The following is a 21,983-nucleotide window of genomic DNA, read 5'->3' as shown; positions in this document are numbered from 1 at the left end:
AACCTCTGAATTAACTAACAAAACCGGTGAGGTACAAAAATCAATATTTATACACTGAAACTGAAAACTCAAGGGTTTCTACTGTGCTGAACAGCAGAATATAGGTCCTTCTTATAAACAATCCCTACTGAAAAAATGACAGCTCTGGCACAACTCACAGTAGGAAGGGGAAGAGGTAAGACACTTTTTTTTTGTTGCAGAGAAATGTAGTCTTGCTTTGAAGAATGCATGTCAGAGAGATCATCCTTTGAACCTGCTCTAACAGAGCTATTTAAAATATTTCTGTGCAGCGAGAGACCTTGTGGTGGAATATGTTAGCGTTCAAAATGGTGAAATAAATAAGAGGGATTTCAACACTAAGCTTACCCACAGAGTCAGAAACCTCAGTGCTTCTGAATGTTAGCTATTGGGGTGGATTTTGAAGGAAATATAAATGCTAGACTGAAACATGTTGAATGGCAATATCTTAGTAATGTTTTATATTTTATCCTGCAGGTTAAACATTCAGTAAAAAGGAAACTCAATATTACTTTAAAAATTTCAGATGAGATTAGGCAGAAACAGATGAGACTAGCAGACTACCATGACTCATAATAAAACACCAGTAAAGCTGTCTGTGAGAAGTTCTACAGTGAAAGTAAAAAACTACAGAAGACTGTAACTTCACTGGGCCTTGAATAAGGGAATTCAAACCTGATTCTCTACACAGAATACACAGGTGCATTCCATGCAACATCATTGCAGAAAAATAAAGCAGACAGTGACTACACACCTACATGCATTTCTTGGGGTTGAGTTTTGTGGAAACTGAATATCTAAGCAGACAGCAGATTGAAAAAAATCTCAGTTGGAACTAAGCACTTAGCAAATACTGGCCTGGAACAGTCTTTAGTCTTCCTCATAATAAATCTCACAAGAGCAAGGAGGAAAAATTCCTTTAAAAAAATTCCTTTAAGCATCTGTATGAGGCACTCTTATTCATTAAGTCCCCAATTCACGTGAATGTGACTACCCAACCTACTCTCCAACCAGCAGAAAATATGCTTCAAGTATTGAAGGGACTCTGTAGGAGCCCAGGCAGGATAGCAGCTCTCCTTGACAGAAATGATAATGAAAATATATTAAAATGTCTCCTATACTCTTCCATACACAACTGAATTCTTATACCAAAGAAAAGGAGGTACATTATAGATAATGATGTTAATTACACAACAAATAGTTGAGACCAGGGCAGGTCTCAAATTGTACCAACTCAGTCTAGGCATAATTTGCAGCAGCATGTGTAAATAACAATAATAACAAACTAGAATAAGGCAACTAGGTTTTTTGAGTGATTCCCCTGCATCTCCTTCTACTATTTCTGTTTGAGAGCTACTTTTCTGAGATCTTAGCCATTTTCTTAGAGATTATTCCAGTCTGTAGTCCAGCTCTGTAGCCTGCAATAAGTTGCACTGCAAATAAGTGACAGAGCTTTAACAAAGGACTGTTCACTGGGCACTTTCAAAGGATTATCAAAAATCAGTAGCTTCAAAGTTGGTACTGGTTAAGACAGCGTCCCTAAAAAATAAGTATTGTAGCATCCTTTCAGAGTCACCTGACAGCACTTTTATTTTTCTTCATCCAACCATTAGGTCATCTGGCATAAAAAATAATTACCTTATTTTTTTAACAAGCACTGTCTTCTTTTCTGCTTAGAACACCACATAAAATCTAAGTTCTTGTATTTTTTCCATATATCTCTCTGTATGAACACATACATAACAACTTAATGAGACTCTCATTCTGTGAGTCCCTGCTGCCTGCTGGCATATAGTTCTATTACACTCAAAATATTTAGTGCTTTTTTTTCTTATTGTTTGCAAGCCTTGTATTTCATTCAGCTCTCTGTCACAGCTACAGATAAGATCCAAGGAACTTTTGGTGTCTACTAACAGGTGCCCAAAAATATGTGTAGCTGGGGTTTTGGCTGCTCATCCTTCTTATACTGATCATGTAGTGCTATGACAACATTCTGCCACATCCTGCTCATGTGGTGCTGTGGCACAAGATTGAATACTTTGTTTCAGAAACTCATTGCTTTTTTTTCACCCCGTGCTGGCAGAAAAACCTGCTTCCCATGAAAATATCTGACCAAAAAGCTTTCCCAGGGTTAATCAAAGCTTGCAAACTTGCACTTGGAAGGGACAGTTTTTCCCACATGTGATGTGAAATGTATTTACTCCCATTTATTTCTCTGGCTTGACTAGATCTTCCATGATGCTGTTTGCCATCAGATTCCCATGATCCCCTAGATAAGGAAAAAGGCCTCTCCTTATACCAGGTTGATAAGAACTGGTTAGTCAGGAAGTCAAGTTCATAGAAAGATGTAAGCCCCCTGAACTCCCATGGAAACGAGATACCGTGGAAATATCTCTAAGTTGTCACATTTTAGATTTTAGCCATCTTTGCACTTTTTGACCATCAGCTTCTGATTCTAATTTTTTTTTCTTGTTTTTCTATTCTTCAGATTTTATTTTTGAAGACTGATTATTTCTGAAACAATGAAGTGATTTGAGCATGAAAACTGCCTCCTGTTATGCTTTTGGTGTTGTATCATTGCCTGGGGACTTGAGAAGGGCAGAAAAGAAATTGACCGTATATACGGCCTTTTGGGCTGATGAGGCAAGCAGGACAAATGAGAATGGAATGCATCTTTGCTGCTGAAATACCACTCTGTACCTAATTCAATTTTGCTTGTGTATCAAGAGTGATTGAGAAAGGATATGCAAAAAGTCTTGGTGTATGCCCAACATGAACAAGTCTGTAGAGTACCAGTGCGTTCAAAATGTTCCTCATTCTTCCTGATGTTCTTTTGGACACTGCAATCATTGATAAAACTTGTACCAGTCCCAACATGAATAATGCATATGTCAAATGTTAGTCCACAAATGAACACAGCACACTGCATAAAAGCCAATGACCCACTGAAAAGGAAAAATCATCTAGAAGGATAGGAAAGGAATTTGATATAGTTCTCCCTTATGAGATCCTCCCCAGAACCATATATTTCAGTTCAGCAGAAATTAAACTTTAAAAACCCCCCAAATACCCATAAATAGAACACTATAAGCATGCCTGCTAGGGAAAATAAACTTAACTTCAGCTCCAGATGATCTAAAGTCTCTCATCATTCCAATCAGATTTCATTGATTTTTAGGTGTTTGATGCTGGGGGAACAAATAAATGACAACAACTTGTATCTTCCTCTCCTTCTTTCCTTTCTAATTCCTCTCCACATCCTGGAACAAAACCACTTTCTTTTGATTATTTAGAATATTCCTAGTATTTCCTGGAAATAATACAAAGACTTTATGCTTTTTATCCACAAATTTGTGGATACGTATAAATATTCTATATACTATTCTACCATCATCATTTGTCGTCTTGAAAACAAGAAAAATACTTTTGTAGTTACACTGACCATTGAGTTAACAGGCTACATAAATACTTGGATTAGGTAGAGCATAACATTGTAGAAGAAATAAATTTAAATCCAGCCTTATGTCAGGCTGTGTGTCTATAAATGTATGTCAGCACCATACTGCTTCATCACTTCTTTGTAAAGATTTGGATAAGGAAAATTCAAAATAACAACAGATATTTCAAAGTACACATTCATCTCAGGTTGCTACGTTTCTCCAATTTCTGATATTAGATTTTGCTTTCATAAACATTTCATTAGCATCTCTGAAGAGCTGCTCTGCCTCTTTGCCGTTTAACAATAGCATAGTATGAACAGATAATTGGACATGTGAAATAGAGTTTCATCTCCCACAACACTTTTACCTGGCTTTAAGACATTTATCTATTCTCTGAAACATTCTGATTGGTTGATAACAGGGAATTTCATGATGCCTGACTACATTTCACTTCCTTCAAAGCACAAACATTTTTGGCATGATTTCTTTTCTTTAAGTTAAATTCCACTTTGCTTTATTTTCAGTGCCCTTAAAGTTCCTTGTACTGGAATTATTTATTGACTTAAATGAGGTCTAAGGAGAACAGGATGTCGCTCTCTACACTCTCCACCAAGCCTACTAACTTTCTTCAGAAAGCTGCAATAAATTATAGTTCCATGACACCAAACTCCTGCTGTGTGCTGTCATGGAACACACATTATATTTGTTTAAACTAATAATTTTCCAGGAAATATTCGGTGAATAGATAAATTAAAATCAGCAACAAGAAATGCCAATCTTGTACACTTCCAATTAATTCTTTCCATAACAACAGCTATTTTTTTTTTGAGCAGAATGCTGTTCAGCTGGATGAATTCCAACCACTCCAGTAAGAAGGGGCTTGGTTTCCAGTGATGTTTGTTCCCTGGTTTAACAAGATGCACTTGATCATTGTCTCACAGCAACTGCTTTTAGTCCCAGATTAACAACTTTCCCTCCAAAAATATACAGCTATCACTGGGCCACTAAAACTAATTTTAAGCTGTTAGTCCTGATTTTCACTTTCTCTGTTAAAAACTCATAAACTGAGAGCCTACCTGGAATAAAGGGACTTAGCACTAGGGCTGCTGGCTATTCTCTGTTGTTGGAGCAACTGAAGGCCTCTTATCAGACTCCTGTAGGAGACAGCAGCAATGGTCTCAAGGGTCTGTTCTACAGAAGACAACACGATGTCTTTACCACCGTGGAAAAATGCACTTGCAGGCCCTACATCTGGCACACAGAAGTGGCATTTGCAAGCAGGCAGCCCATTCAGGTAAGGCCAGTACTGTCCTGCCTGCATAAAATTTGCTAAAATGGTATCAGATTGTTTCAGCAGAAGTGAAAGAGTTAAACAGAAATCTTGTATAAATCAAATTTTACAGGAATCACTCTGTTACAACAGATTGTGGAGCACTATTTTTTCCCACTTTTTTTGATACAAGCACCCTAGGCAAACTTTCTAATTAGAGCAGCAGATGTATGCAGTGCCATGTCTCTGTGAAGTTATTATGCCCAAACCAAATTTTGTCACCAGCAGCCAATAATTCGTTTGTCTAGATTGAAGTGGCCATATCAATTATTTAAAAACATACTAAGAAGAGGGATCCATTTAAAATCTTCTGGGAAGCCCAGTTATAGAACAGTGCATGCTCAGGTTTCATTCACAATATTGTCTTTTTAAAAATACAATATTACTAATTAAGGCTTAGTGCATTAGTCCATTAGTACTTGAGTGATTCGTGACAGCATAACGATCTTGCTTATAATTTGTGCCTTAATTTATGGGATACTAAGAAAAAACAGAGGAAAAAAAACCTAAGCAATTTGCAAAACTGAAATTCATCCAAAAACTGCTTGCAGTAATTTCTCCTGAAAAGTGACTTTACTGTGTGTAAGTGCTATGCTGGTAAGAAAATGCTTCCTATCAATAATTAAAGGATAATGAAAGTTTCATGTGTCAGAAGACATCCTCAAAACAGGACTAGAAAGAAGAACATTCTTTTTCATTCAGTCAGTCTACATTTTAAACCTCAAAAAAACACCCTTCTCAGAGAAGCATTTTAAATAAACTATTTAGTGAAATATATGACTATCCAAAACTCACCAGAAGGTGTAATAACAATGCAAATTAGCAGAATTCTAAGAAAAGCTCCAACAGAACACAAAGTGCCAAGCACAGTGCCAAGCACCCCTGAATGCCATGGCTAGCCATGAAGGATGTGGGTGGTTATCATGTCAGGGTTATGAAAAAAAGCCCTACAGAGAGGGTCTACAAGCTTCTGTTGATTGCAAGTCTCTCAGCTAAGAAGGTCCAGCCCTTGTCTGATCCCTCTAGTTGGAGTATGCCAAGGGTCTGGAGCTGTCAAGGCTTGGAGCCCATCACAAACAGTCTGCATCTTCCTCATCCGTACAGGCACACATCTGAAAGAATTTCTAGGGAATGGATTGTATTTTGAGCTTCATATTCCCCTGGCAGATGTGGCTGATATCAGTGACTGTACACAAGAGTTACAGGAGATGGGAGGAGGAAGGCAAGAAGCACATTGCCAACAGTGTTTCAGAAAAACTGTCTAAAAATAATAGTAATTCTGCTCTCTGATCTGATGTATCCACATCTAGGACTGACAAAGACAGAAGCTTAGCAGTATTTTCAGAGAGGTCTTTGGTGTAAAATCCTCTTTAATACTGATGGAAGTTAGTGAGTGATGCTAGAATGGGATTTTCCAAGAAGTCTAAGTTTTTGGACAGCTTATCCTCCTGCTTCCTCAACTCTAGCTGTTATTAACTCCACTGTTGTCACACTCTGTGAGAGCACTTATGCTTACCGGCAGGAGAACCAAACAAGCAGCAGCATTCCTCGGGAGGAAACCAGTTCCTCTGCTGCCAAGGAGGCACCTTCACCACAACTTTGCTGCTCTGTGAGTCTGAAAACCATCCTGTAAGTGAGATCTGGTATGTTGGATCAAAACATCAGCTAAACAGCAGAAAGCCAACCCTTGAAACACATGGGTGGGTCTGAATGAGGTTACTGTGAGCAAATTGCAGCCAGGACATTTGGAGGCAAGCCTGTCACATTGCTAAAACACTACTGAAGTGCAAACTCTGCATGATTCCAAATGGATGCTGGGCTTGGCATGAGGCCACTGACTGCAACTGAGGAGGTATCTGCTTAAAAAATAACTGAAGTCATTGTAGTCTGAAGAATTAACTAGATCCCTAACTAAACATATTTTTATACTTTCCATTTCAAATGGTTTAATATTACAGAGCTACTCTTCTACATAGCATTTAGGTGGCAGTTTAAAGCAACATTTGGATTGATGGAACCATTCATATTAAAAAAAACCCCTCAGTTTTATGGTGATAAACATTTAATTTGGATTAAATTCTCTTGGTCAGTCTCCCTGTTTCTGGCTATCAAATGGGCAAGTTAGGTTGGAGTCTCCTATATCCAAAGGCCATAACTCTGGAGGGAACCAGAAGCCCACTCATAGATTTTTGTCCAGTGTCTTGTTGCAGGAATTGAAGTTAGAATTGTTGTGTGGCAAGCTCACTCTCTTCTAACACTGAATATAAGGACTCCCTTTGATCTCCTGCCCTTCCAATAGAGTCTGTCATCCCATGTCTTTTGCTACTCAGAGAACCTGGAGTGTCTAATCCCCTCTCCACCTCTTCTTATGCATTTAATTAATCTGTAACTACAGCTGCTATTTTAAAAGTACAGCCTCATCTCATAAGCTTATTTCACCACATTTTAAAACATAGATAACTTCTGTTCATTAAATTCAATTCTCTTCAACAGGTTCTCTGTTTAGCAGGCTGTGGTATACAAGTACTCTTGGTAATGGAGTTGCAGCAATAAAGTCTGGAACCATCTGAAGATGCCACCTGTTTTTCAATACTCAACTACTTTGATCAATCTTTACTATGCAAGAGCTTGGCATGCCACAGCTGCTATTTCCATGCTCTTGTACTCATCCAATTCTATCATGACTTGATTACTAAAAGTCAAGTTGAGAAAACCTTCGTTTACATCATCCCTCTCTGCTCCTCCTTCCCCCCATACTCCCCAGAAAAGCTGAAAATCTCTGATTTTGCTTTGCTTAGCTTCATCTCTATTGCCCTACCATATTTCCTTTTGGTTTTTTTAAATTTTCATTTATATTCCCTTCTTGATTTATGGAAGACCTAATATTTTCTCAAGAAGGTAAGAATTTATTTGTAGTTAATGTAATTTTATTGATAAAAGGGTTGAATTTCTTGATTTGCTTTGGTCATGTAAAAACAATCCCTGAATAATGAGGTGCCACCTGCACTTTGAAAACTCTTTTGACAAGGCTTCAGTAATAACTCCAAACTATGGTCCCTATGCTGCCCCATGAAATACAAAGCTCTTACAGGTTATTTTTAATTACATTATTTGCTATGACACCTCTCTCTGATGTGCTGATTCTTACCCTAGCAACAGCATGTGGAAAAAGAAATTTTAAATCAAAAAGCATCCAAACCATCCCAGGAAAACAGATCAGACACTGCCATGACATATAATTATTATATTTTTTCTAGATCTAGAATTAATTTTTTATAAAAAAAAATCATGTGAGCTTTTTTTTCTGTTTTTTTTTTTTCTTTAATAACAGCAACGAAAACAACACTTCTGTGTGCATTGCTGCATTCTTTTAAGCCAGCATAAACATCTTGGACTGATGAACAGAGTTAGTGCTAAGGACTCTAGGCTCCTTCCCAGCCCCAACCTTTGTGCATGCACACACTGGAAATCTATTTGCCTACATGGATTTTGAATCCCTTCCATGCCCAGGTCCGCAGGACGAATATGACTCAGAGCTGACTCCTACAAACACTCCAAACCGCAGTCCTGCTAGGTTAAATGGGACAAATCCAACAAGGGAAGTTATTTGCCCAAACAGGTATACAGAAATCTTTATGCTGTGACACACACCCTTTTCCAGGAAGAGGACATCTACACCAGGATTAAAGGTGGCTCATTACTAATGGATTAATGCCTTGCAGATAACATGCATAGTCATTCTGCAGGCAAGGCAAATGTCAAAGGCCCCAGGAGAAAGCTCACAGGAGTTTTTGGTTTTGGGCAGCTGATATGAGTTACAGTTCCAGCTGCTTCATTCACTGTGGAATTTTACTGTTTCAGATACTGCTTCTTGTTGTAGTATTATAGCATTGACACAGTAAATACTACTTACTGTGGTATTTTAAAAATATCTGATATATAGAACTGTATCTTATCCATCCATGTTAAATTTCCAACAGAAAAATAATGAAAAATAATATGCAAAGAAGTAGTTTTTTTACAACTGATAAATGAAATAATTCCATTTTAGGTAAACACCAACTACCTGTATAACATAATAATATATACAATTGCTTAAAATATTTCACACATAGGGGACTATGACTTTAAAGTTGCAAATAATGTAAAGCTTCGATGTCATGACTTTACTCCTTGATTTTTGAAAAAGAACTGAAATAGAAAACTGAAAATATTGTGTATGGACAGAATATTTCACTTGGAAGGAATCTAAAATGATCATCTAATCCAACTGCCTGACCAATTCAGGGCTGACCAAAAGTTCAAGAACATTATTGTCAAAATACTTCTTAAACACTGGCAGGCTTGGGGCATCAATCACCTCTACAAGGAGCCTGTTCCAATGTTTGACCATCCTCTCAGTAAAGAAATGTTTCTTCATATCTAGCCTGGACCTTTACTGGTCCAGTTTTAAACCACTCCCACGAGTCTTGTCACTGGGTACCCAGGAGAAGAGCTGAACACCTCCCTCCTCATGTTCTCTCCTTAGGAAGCTGTAGAAAGGTCACCTTTCAACCTCCCCTTCTCCAAACTAGAAAAGCCCAAAGTCCTGAGCTGCTCATCACAGGACAGATTTTCCAGCTTTGTTGCCCTCGTCTGGACACATTCAAGAACCTTCACATTCTTCTTAAACAGCAGGTCCCAGAACCCCCAGCACACAGTGCTCAGGGTGAGGGTATGCCAACACGGTACCCACAGCTTTCTGAAAGCTATTTGAAATAAATTCTTGAAACATAAAAATGCCAGCCACTTGAATTTCCTGCCCTCTATTTACATTATACTTTAAGGATCACAAATAAAAAATACATCTTCCCTTTACCAGTAATTTTAAAACCAGAAGATGTGCTCAGAATCAAAAGTTAGTAATTTCTGGCCTCCCAAATGAAGTACTTATCGGTAACAGAGTGCCAAAGCTGCATGAAATCCAATGCCTTCTTGATTAAGAATATTAGATAGTCCAATATTAAAATAACTTTGCTTAGAGCATAATGGCTACCTCCTATTTGAAAGACTGACTAATGCTTAGAATATTGCATCTGTGTAAATGTTAAGAAATCAACTCTCACCAACTGAAATTTAATCCAGAGGGGAAACAGGACTTTTTTTCGAACTACAAACAAAGATTCTTTCTGTTTTACTTGAACTATTTATAGTGAGAAACCAGAACTAAGCCAAATGAAAATGAGTCTGCAAAAAACCCCGTGGAGCACTGCGCACTGGAAGATCAAACCTCCCAAAAGAGAAATGTGGGTAAGGCTCTTGACATATCATTTACACTCTGAAGGTCAATAGTGAAATCTGGTTTAAGGTTATAACTCTGGTCATGCTGCTCATCCATAAATGAGCAGCATGACCAGAAACCTATTGTACCTAACTCTACACCATCATCTATCCTTCACAAGAACTTAGGAGTCATCACTACAGCTGGCCTCTGTCCAGCAAGAACTTTGCTTTTTAAGTCCAGCAGTGAGCAGGACTGCTCCACTCTCTGAGTCAGTAAACATCTTACATTGAAGCTCAAGTACAACAGCTCAAGTAGTCCAAAAACAAAGTAATAAAAGCAGGCCATGAACATATTTAAGGGGAAAAGAAACCAGAAAACTGGAACAGCCTCCAAATGGAGTATGGGAAGTAAAAAACTCCCTAAATAGCTGTAAGAAGGAGTTTGATCAGTACATGAAAGGAATTATATGACATCTTGGCTGCAAAAGCAAGGGACTGAACTGCATAACCCAGAAGAATCAGTCATATCTTCTTATGAGCATACAATTCTCTATAGGTATGTTTAAAGGGAGAAAATAAAGTTTTTAAAAAATGTTATAAAAAGGCACCAGAACCAATAGAACATGATCAAAGCAAAATCTAAGATAATCGTCTAGCACTTATGATTTCTTAGACTTTCAAAATATTTTATTTAAGTAAGTTAGATAAAATTTTTAAAAATACAACTTTTATTCCAGTCTAGACAGCATGACATCATCTGTCCGCATCTTATTTCTCACAGGGCTGGGTAAAATGCTTTTTTTCAACCCTCTCTTCCAAAGAATGGAATCCATAATGTGGTTTAGCATGTGTCTGTGTATTCCTGCATAATCTAATGTCCCCATTTAATATTTTAAAACAAATGGTTAAAAAAACAACCAGTAAGACCTGGGAGCTTTATATTTCATTCATTACAAACCATATTCTAATCTTTTCCTTCTTTTCTCTGAAGGCATTTTATTCTGAATTTACTTTTATCCTTCTATCTAGCTTCTTCTTATTGCAAGAGAAACTTGAGTCATGCATTACCATTTAAAAGTAAGCATGACATATTCTGTACATGTATGGCAGACTGCAGGTGCAGTTCTGAGATAAAAGGGGCAGAAAAATGTTTTGTTTGGGAGCCATAAATGCTGGGTTAATAAAAAGTCACTATGGAATATGCTGGGGACCTCTGATGGAGATGCACATGAAGGATGTGAGATGGAAGCCTGAAGCTTCCAGTTGGACTGTTGAGCACTGGACTCTGTCATTCATAACACAAGGAGGTGAAGCAAGCCCCAGGTCACAGGCACTGCTCTGCACAACCCTCTGCTCCTGAGGGACAGGGTAGATGCTTCTGAGGAGTAGGAAAATGCCTTCCTTCATCATGTAATTAAAGACTGCACAGCAGGTGTGCCCATGAATTAAACACAAAGACAACATAAACACTCTCTTTTTGTGACTTTTAAATGCTTTATTTTGCCTCTTAGATGTTTTTAACATCTTTTTTCCTTCGCATGCAGCCATTTTAACTGCTCACTCTAAGTACTGTCCCAGGTGGCTTCTTCCTTCCATTGTGTTACCACTCCATGTCTTCCTAGCCAGACTCTCTTCTAAATAATTTATAACTCAGAATCTCACCAGGACTTTCAGACCAAGAGCACAGATCCATCGTCAGCCTAAGTCAATTTTATGCTGCCTTTTCCTATGCCTCCCCTCCACTGTGCCTTGAGGCAGCTGTAGTGTTAATATGAGCAGTTAGTCAGATGGATCAAGGACCTGACTGGGCTAAATATTATTATTTTTTTTTGTATTACCAGTTGCAGCGCACTATTCAGAGGAAAGAAGGAGGATTGTGCAGGACTCCCTCTGCAGAAGCAGTTGGAATTTAGACTAACTTAAGCTGATCTTGAAACTATACTTTAAACTGACAGTGTACAGCTCCCTTTCAGCCTGCAATTTCACCTTCTAACATTAGTTGTGCTTTCTTCCAATCCAGCCTCCAATCTCTGATATTTGTTATGTGCCTTTTATCTCACATTCTGTTAAATCTTATCAATCCCATCGCAGAGCAATGCTCTTCCCTCTTCCATCCTCTCTTAAAGACTCCCCACACTTACTTATTTTTAAAATTTTTGCTTATGCAGGTACTTTGTTACCCTTTTGTTTAAAAATTTCTTTGGTTCCATATATTCTACTATCCCTGATTCTGCCTCACATTGCTTACACCTCTAGGCTGCACTTGTATGTGTCACGCACAAGCAAAATCTGCATGAGAGTGCAAATTTAGAAGCTGCTTTTAAGATTTCAGCCTTGATGATCAAGTGTGAGTTTGCCTTTGCAATACATACTGGAAAGATCTCACAGGAGTGAAGGATCTGATATTATCCATATGGCACTGCAGATTTCACCTTCAGACTCGAAAGAATCAAAATCCTCCTCTTCCCAGATTCTTCCGTAGTGCCAGGCAGGAGAATTCTGCCAATCCCAAATGCTAACACAGGCACCTATCCCCACTCAAAATGCAGCTTTAAAACTAAACTGGTGGCTAGGAACAGTCACATTTACAATTCTTTTCTAGTCTCTACCCCGCATTACCACTGAAAACTAACTGCAAAAAGAGAAGGAAAATAAATTACCTTCTCCTGGTCTTTTACTATTATTGCTGCTTAATATTTCATCTGTGCACTACAAAACTCAAGGGTGGGGTTGCTGAGATGACTAATCAGTTGATGTCTGTGACACAGAAACATAGAATGGTTTGGGTTAGAAGGGATCTTTAAGATCATCTAGTTCTAATCCCTGTGCCATGGGCTGGGATGCTCAAAGACCCATCCAACCTGGCTTCAAACACCTCCAAGGGTGGGACATCCACAACTTCTATGCTTAGCCTGTTCCAGTGCCTCACCAGTGTCTCATCTCTGACATGTAAAGAGTAACCAATGAAGTATCCACCTGCTTCTAGAATTCATAAAATATTTTTATATTAGGTGAAAATCCAAATACAGACAAAATAATTTCTTGCATGTAGATGGACAACCAGAAACATACAGCTAAAAGACTATATTTTTTATCATATAGAATTAACATATTTAAAAGATTCCTATATATTGAACATGTTCTTTATTTAGACCTAAGATTTTAGAAAGAACTCTCAATTTATTTCATCCTGTGATGGAATCAAGCAGTGTCGTGTTGCAGAAATCAAATGAAAGTGCCAAGGAATTTTGGTTTAGTTATGCAGACTGCCTGAAACATGAGCCATCTCATACAAGATAAGATTCTCTGAAGTAATAATAATAGATACTTGACACCTTCCCTGTTGTCAGTGCTCTACCAGCCTGTTTGGAGTCTCTCACTTAGGCAAGAAATCCTACTGAAGTCAAGAAATTATTTAACAGGAATAGGAATTGCTGAATTTAGCCATAGCTCTGCTATCCCCTTTTACAGGTGGGAACAGCATTGCACAAACCCCACGTTCAGTGCCACTTTGGGAGATGTTTCTAAGACCTGTGAGAACTCCTGAGACATGGACCATGCCTGTGTAATGGCTAAGTGAAAGCTGAGATTTAACTTTGAACTTTTGAACTTCCATACTCTTATAGCCTAAGTTGTTCCCCGTTCAATACTATAAGGCAAAATGTACAAACCTTTTCAAAAGGCACACAAATGAAACAGAACACACTTCTCCATTGATATCACAACAGGAGAAGGAACCATTCACATCCTTATTTAAATACAAGTATTTACATTTGCTAAGTTCTACCTTTCTGTTCCAGTTACAGCCTCAGCTAGGTTATACAAATCTGAAACCTGATCTCCTCTGAGGGATGCCTGGAAGAAAGTGGCCATCACAGGGCTTGGAACCAGATGATCTTTAACATCCTTTTCAATCAAGTCATTCTATGATGATCTTTAACATCCTTTTCAATCAAGTTCATCATTCTAAAAAATTTCATTAAGTTTCTGCACTGCTGATAAACACTCAGATTTTGTCTGGCAAGGAAGCCCAAAGAAGCTTGGAAGAACATCATGGCCGGGTACTTGTCTTCACCTTCAGAAAGACAGGCATTTTGTTTATCCTCTAGGGTTTTCTAAGCCCACCTCAGGATCCTATTTCCTTCCCAGTTCATGTTCCTTGTCTTTCACCACACTGTCTCTGAATATGGTGTACTCAAGGTTACTGAGGCAGTCATAATGACCTAAAGATATTGCCTGAAACTGCTAAGGTTGGACTATAGATGTCTTATGAATTCACCAGATGAAAGAATAGCAATGGTATGACTGGTAAGAGAATCATACAGTCATGGTGCTTTATTCCATTAGAGCTCGAAGAACTCTACCACTTTGATTTGCACAAAATTTTCAATTTTTAAAAATCTTTATGGGAGCTGCAGATGCCTCATTATAAAAGATACTGTTGTACGTAAAGTGCCAGTATCTTTGAAACAGACTGTGCCACTATATACATGTTCTGGTTTTAACTGGGATAGAACTAATTTTCTTCACAGGAGCCAGTATGGGGCTGGGGTTTGGATTTTTCCTGGAAACAGTGTTGATAACACAGAGATATTTTCATTACTGCTGATCAGTGCTGGCACAGTGTCAGGGTCTTTCCTGCTTCTCACCCTTCCCCACCAGTGAGGAGGCTGGGGGTTCACAAGAAGCTGGAAGGGGACACAGGAGGGAGAGCTGACCTGAACTGATCCAAGAGATATTCCTTAGCCTATGGTATCATATGCAGCATATAGAGCTGGGGGAAGAAAGAAGGGGAGGGATGTTCAGAATGATGGTGTTTTCCCAAGTCACTGTTAGAGCCAGGCTTTTCTGGGAATGACTGAACACCTGCCACATCAGAGGAAGTGATGAAAGAATTTCCTCATTTTGTTTTTCTTGTGTGTGTGGCTTTTGCTTTACCCGTTAAACCGTTTGGCTCAACCCATGAGTTTTTCCTTTTACTCTTTGGATCCTCTGTCCCATCCTGCTGGTGGGGCAGTGAGCAAGTGGCTGTGTGGGGCTTAGTTGCCATCTGGGGTTAAACCACAACAACATGCCACTTAATTAATGAAATTTAATATTGACTATTATTAAATAAGCGGGCTAATTTCTCATCAGACTTCTGAGGTTGGCCCTAAAACCTTGCTATAAAACTAACTACTTTTTAAAATGCACACAAAAGAGCTTGTCAAAAATTATTAATAGAAAATCCTTCTGTAACTATTTTTAAGTAAACCAAGAGCCAAATTGTAATCAAGAAATGTATAGTCCTGAGCCATCCACACCTCAAAAGGCCAAATGAATGAACTAATTAAGTATTTTTTCTGTCATTTACAGAAGACAAGCATTTTTCTCCCTTGGATTAAGTGTTCACAGCATCTAAATATATCTAATGCATAGATGACAAAGTCAGATGTTGCAAGACCCATAATCAAAATTATTGGATTCATACTCTTTGTTAAAAGCCTAGCAGGCTAGCAGGAATCAATAGTGCATTATGTATACCGCCCTGTAAACAAAATTTAAGTTTTGTCACTGATGCAATGGCAGTGCTGGAACAGGTAGCCATCTACCAGCATGGAGCTGCAGCAGTGGATGGAATAGGGGGAACTGCCTCACCCCACTTTAACCCGTAATTACTTGGACTGCTCCTAGCAGATTCTTTGGGACATGAGTGATCACTGGGACTTACAGTAATACTCATTCCGAAAAATGCATTCCCATTGAACTGTGTTTTAAAAGGTGTCTCTCCTCACGAGACATGGAATACCATATTTATATCAAGCAAATTCTAAGCATTTCAGCTCCAAGGCCACAGCTCTTCTTGCATCTCATTAGAACTGGTGGAGCAGTTACACTGTGCTGTCTAAAGTTAATAATATTCTTTCCCCTTTCCTAAAAACATTTTCTGCACACAAAACAACCTCCAGACTATGCTGGCAAGTAAGGTAGAATAGCTGGATGCAAATCCAGGGAAAATTGGAGTAAATAAAAACACACCACATAGAAACACTGCAGCTGGAGACCCCTCTCCAGAATTATTTTTCACTTGACCTCCTACAAACACTTGTCATCGGAGAGCTGTGTTAGCAGTACCAGACCGTAATTAAGTCGTCCCTATCTAATAAAGGGAAAACCAAGCAGACTGATGAACACAAACCGTAAGACAGAGGAGTTTATACTGTTAAGGGCGAGGGAGCGCTTTGCTCTCTTAGCCCTGAACAACTCAGCCACTGCAGCACCAGATCATTAGACCTCCTGCTTTGCAGAGAGCCACCCTCCTCCTGTCCCTGCCATGCCTGAGCACTTGTTACCTCTGACACTCATCCACATGCACCAAGACTGGGAAAGGAGCTCCTAGTAGATCTGTTCAGCGTCTGTTTCTTCAGAGTAACACGTTTCTTAGGAGGAAAATACTAATTTTCTTAATGCATAAGCAAGTACAACAGAAGAAAAATACCTATTTTATTATAAAGACCATATTTCCAGCAGAAAAAATGCAAATAAATAGTCATCTCTGCTTAAGGTAACATCATTCATCTAAACACCTTAAAATTACAAATATACACTTGGATGGAAACACATACACATATAGTGTGTTACACCACATACACACCATTTTAAACTAGTAAAGAGAAAAATGCATTAATATTTTCAGATGCTACTGATTTTTAATGTATATTGTAATTGCATTCTGTGTGGATACAGATAAAACCACTGCACCCCAGCCCCAAAATTACCAGGCAGCCCTGTGATAGTTCTCATTTACTTTGTTAAAACTCTAAGAAAGTCTGTCATCAATACGGTTTCCTTGATAAGGATACCCAAATGAAACAGCAACTATGCCCTGCAGCAAAATGTCACTGAACCTAATGGGTAGCTGTAATTTAGGACAAGACAAAATACACACGTTCTTCTTTTGCGGAACCACCACATCCACCGAATAAAAACTCCTTTGACTAAGCATTTTAGACTCACATTGCAGAATAGCAAGGTGCAATAATACAAGAAAATAATTTCAGTTGGTGAGCAGTAGAGAGAAATCCCACTTTACTTTCACAGCAATAAGGTCCACAAAGTTGGAGTGACTTATGAACACTCCATTACTTTGTTTATAGAAGTTCACAGCTTTAGAAGACTTGTTTCAAAAACAAAACAAACAAATAAAAAAGGCTTTAGAAGTGAATAAATCCAAGGTTTGATGCCATATCCAAATCTCAAAATATAAATCAGAGATGTTTAATCTAGGTTAGTACACTACAGAATAAGCTGTGTTGGTGTGTTGTCACTCATGCCAGTGGGAACAACCCCCAGATCAAACTCAACATTAACCTTACTTCAACACTGTCATACCCAGCTGAAAGCACTCCTGTCTTTCAGTTGTCATAAAAAAACCGCAAACACATGACTTGCTCTTTTTGTGTACAAACATTTTATCTTTTTTTCTTTTTCACCAACAGCTAAGCAACCAACTAAAGGGTTCTAGTGTGTAGATTTTGAAGTGAGCACTGCTTTTCCAGAAACAGTTAAAGGACACTGGGAGAATTCTCTTTAAAAGCTCCTGAGAAAAACAATGTTAAGAGTTTTCCATTTCCTGATATATTTTAGTGCTGCTGTAGTAAAAGACAATATCTACCTGTAAACATACAATATGCACCCAAAATAAAATCTAAACAAAATGAGATCTGCTGTCAACAGCATCCTTTGGAAATATTCTAAATCCTGACATGGTGAGATAAAAAACCATGAAGAGTGCTGATCACAGGTAACTCCTGGTGACTTCAGTAGGAGTAGTGGATATTTCAGCCTTCTGTGGATTAAAACGAGGTGGCATGATTTTTATCTACAGAACAAGAACTGTTCTGTGCTACATGGGATTTTAACAGCAAACTCTATCAAACCAGAAAAATTGTATCACATTGCAGTGCTTACCAAGAAAATATGTTTAGCCAGCAGTCAGGGTTCAGCAGAACTGCAGATGACAAGCTAACATGCATCACCCATATTTATTTATCTAAACTGCCAGTGCACTGTGCTCGTTTTCCATCCCTTTTTCTTACCCTGCATCCCTTCAAGAATGATGTACACAGCACATCAGGTGTCTCTCCCCTCACAGCTATCAAGCATTAGGAATGTCACATCTCACTCAAAGCATGCTTCCCACTTTCACAATCAGCCAGCCACAGCAGAAAAAAAAAAATTCCAAGGCAAACTTGTGTAAAATATTTTAATTTAGGCTAACAAGAAATGATGAAATGTCCCTTGATAGCACAAGACTATTTCCATGCCTGCTCATTTTTACTGAGTGTTATCTATGCAGCATGTGGAAAGACAGGATATTTTGGAATTGCATTAACTAGACAGGAAACATTAATGTTCCTGTATCCATGAAGGCCTCCAAACAGAGATTACAACAACCATTTTAGTTCATTTGTAAACTTTTAGATACAAAAATGATTCAACCTGTTAGAAAACCACGTATACCAAGTGCTCTTTCATGTACTTTGTATTCGTATTTTATAAGTAAATTCAGGTCTCACAGCCAGACAAGTGTTAATACTTTTGAGCTAATATCTGAAACTGTGTACCATTGTGAAGCCAGTTTTCCTTACAAGTTCTTAAGTAAAATCACCACTTGTTTTGAAACAAACAAGAGAGATGTGAAAAAATCCATGAAAAAGAGCTAGAGGCTGTTATTTTGCTTCATATTAAGTGACACTTTGCAAATGGCACCCTGCAAGTTATGCCGTAACACCTTGTTAAAATGCAACTAAAATCTATATTACCCCGCTTCACGCACATAGGTAAAATACATAATTGAAGGCACGCTAAAAGACTTGGGGGAAATCCATGAAACATATAAATTACTTGATTGCCTCTGAATAATAAATCGTTCCCCAGCAGATTTATAATAGACTGTTTTACCGTAAAAGCACATTTCTGCCATCAATAGGCACAGTTTGCTGAAGAATGAAAAACAGTTAAAACAACTTTGGAATTGGGAAGTAAGCCGGACTCCAATGCTTCTGCTGGCTGACCAAACTGATAATGTTTCACGTCTCTTTTTCTCACTGAACACTAATATGTAACAGCAAACGATCCATTTGCTCTGGATCACAACTCTTATTTTCCCCACTCATCCCTGGAATAACACTGTCTCGGGCTGCTGGAGGAACAGAAATGCTATCCCTTCTCATTAGCTGTAAAGTTTTCCTTTTCTGCACTCTTCTACTGAGAAGCCAGGAGAGGAATGGGAGCCATCACCTTGAAGGTGCCAGTAATGATCTATGGAAAGATGTTCTGGAGCACAAGGGACTGAACTCTGTGGAGAGCTCTGTAGCTTTCCTGCATCCCTGACCAGCTTCCCCCTCAGCAGCCTTGCTCTATGTACAGGGGCTGTTTGGTAGCTTTAATACTCATCACCCCAGGAACACGAAATACAAATGCTCTTTGCACACTCACCCACACACTCACTCACTCTCAAGACACACGTGAACACACACAGAGCTCCCTTGGCACTACATGCAATTCATCCCAAGTCCCCTGTGTATTGCTTCAAAACAGAAACCAAGCATACACACAGAAAGAAAAAAAAAACAAACAACAACAACAACAACAAAAAAAAAAAACAAACCAAAAAAACCCCCAACAAACCAAAAAAACCCACCCACCACCAAATCCCAACCAAACATCCCACCAAAATATTAAAAAAAAAACCAAACAAACAAATAAACGACACAGCAAGAAGGAGGGAATGAGGAAGGGAGTGGAGGGTAGGACGAAGGGAAAAGGAGAAGCTTGTTGTTTTGTTTTTTTTTTTCCTGCTGTTGCTGTGGCTCCCAAGCATGCAGCGCTAAGGAAGAGTAGTTCCCCACTTTCATCAGCTAGCTACATCCTTGGGATAAAAGGGAGCAGTCCGGAATGATGCTGAGGCTGCAGAAGGCAAAATAAGGCTTTGCCTGACTCCCCGTGAAATTCTCTCCTCCACATCCCCTCCTCCCTAAAATCTGCCCTAAATGGGGAAAAAAACAAAACAAACAACAAAAAAAAGAAAAAAAAAGAAACCAAAATACAAAAAAAAAAAAAAAACCAAAAAAAACCAACCGAAACCAAAAAGAAAAAACAAAACCAACACACAAGGAAAAAAGTGATGAAAAGACACAACTCACCTTAACAAGGGGTGTTGGATGGGGTCAGAGAGGAGGAAGGGTATAAAAAGATCTATTTTTAGCAGAGGTTGTGATAGTATTGAAACACACAGACACAGGGTTTGGAAGCAGGGAGAAGAGTATAAAAAATGAGGGGAAGAGAAATTATCAAGAACGTGTAAGTCAGTCTGGCAGGAGAGAGGAGAATCCCCAAGAAAAAAAAAAATTAAAAGAAAAAATAAATTTAAAAAACCCCAAAAAACAACCACCAAAAGCCGAGAGGAGAAGGAGGGAGAGCGCGGCGGTGCCGGGGTTGTGTTTTGTTTCTCTTCGCTGGGGGCGGGCGGAGGCGGCGGGGCGGGGGTGTGGGGGGTGTTCTGTTCGCGCTTTCGGCGAGGGCCCCTCGCTGCCTCCCCGCGAGGCTCCCGGCGGCTCCGGGCGGCCGCGCTCTCTCCTCGCCCGGCTCCGGCGGCTGCGGCGGGCGCGGCGCTCCCGCGGCTCGCTGTGGCTCTGCAGCCGCGCTCACGCCGCCGCCGCTCCTCGGCCACCCCCGCGCCCGCGCTCCCGCCGCCGCCGCCCGCGGGCGCCCCCCGCCGCCAGCGCTGAGGGCCGGGGCGCTGAGGGCCGGGGCGGGCGGGACGGCGGCGGGGCGGAGGCTCTCCCTCTCCGCGGCCGTGCCGAGCCGAGCCGAGCGGCTGCGCGGGAAGCAGTACCCGTGCAGCGCCGGGGGAACCGCGGTCCCCGCCCGCCGTGTCCGTGCGGGACCCCGGCTCGCCCTCCGGGCCGCGGTGCCCCGCTTCTGCGGCCCGGCGTCCCACGGCACCCGGCGGGGAAAGGGAGCTCAAGGCTGGGGAGCCAAAGTTGGGCATGCTGAAAGGCAGCCGGCGTTTTGACAGCTGAACGCCGCTTATCTATCAGCGGCACATCAACGTCGCTCGGTGTCGTTGGGGAGAGCATCAGTAACGAGCCGGGAGGCTGAGGACTGCGCTTATTCGTATCAAAAGTAGCAAAACCGCGTTCAGCCGTGCCTTTAACACGGAAGCGTGGCTCACAGAGAGCGGCGCCAGCAGATGGTTTTCCTTCCTGGTCCACATGGAAGCCACTCGCAGCATTCTGCTGATGAGGACCATCGGCGGGTCACATTTATCTCAAACAGCTGACAGAATCCAGAAAACATGTACATGTTACTGAAGGAAGATTTTTTTACCGGACTTGACGCCCTCAGGAGTACTTTGCAACTAAAAATAAATCCTGTTAAAGTTGGTTTTAAGCAGATAAATATAAAAAACTTTGGACACCTTTTACGTTTTCATTTCTTAGACTGAAAGAAGTAGAAAAGAACAAAAAAATAAAAATGGAGAATTAAAGTGCAGATAAGTGAATGAGCTTTAAAAAGTACTTTATTTCTATCTACAGCGCTATTAGCAACTGCAAGTAAATATGTCTGTTTATGACTTGTGATTTTGAATTGGCATTGTCCCATAAATGATGAGAGCAAATGCAGACCAAGCTGTTGGATCCACAACCTGCAACTGATACACAAGCTGTGCTTCAGCACCACTGCTGCACTGAGATAAGCATATGTAGTAAATAGTAGAAGGATATGCTCCAGTATGCAAACTCTGTAAGTGTACATACTTACTCCATAAGCACATATAGTAAATAGATGTAGTAAATAGTAAAAGGGTATGTTCCAGGATGTAAACTGATGCTTTGAAAGATGCTTACTCACACTAGTGTTGGCTGTTGATAGCTGGCACTAGATTG

General features: G+C 39.8%; 1 protein-coding gene across 10 annotated transcripts in view; it reads right to left on the bottom strand.

Moving 5' to 3' along the window:
• LOC136563103 (poly(rC)-binding protein 3-like) overlaps positions 1–20,679 on the bottom strand; it is a 500,444-nt gene extending 479,765 nt beyond the window's left edge. For 3 of the 10 annotated variants that reach the window (XM_066560312.1, XM_066560287.1, XM_066560296.1), the window contains exon 1: positions 20,238–20,679. The gene's annotated coding sequence lies outside the window, so the exon portion shown is untranslated. The remainder of the gene's footprint in view (positions 1–20,237) is intronic. The other 7 variants (XM_066560355.1, XM_066560363.1, XM_066560398.1 and 4 more) reach the window with 7 other exon arrangements.
• Between the last annotated feature and the right edge of the window lie 1,304 nt (positions 20,680–21,983).

This window comes from Molothrus aeneus, chromosome 1, assembly GCF_037042795.1.
Source record: "Molothrus aeneus isolate 106 chromosome 1, BPBGC_Maene_1.0, whole genome shotgun sequence".
Classification (NCBI taxonomy): Eukaryota; Metazoa; Chordata; class Aves; order Passeriformes; family Icteridae; genus Molothrus; species Molothrus aeneus.
This window is presented reverse-complemented; position numbering and strand designations above follow the sequence as displayed.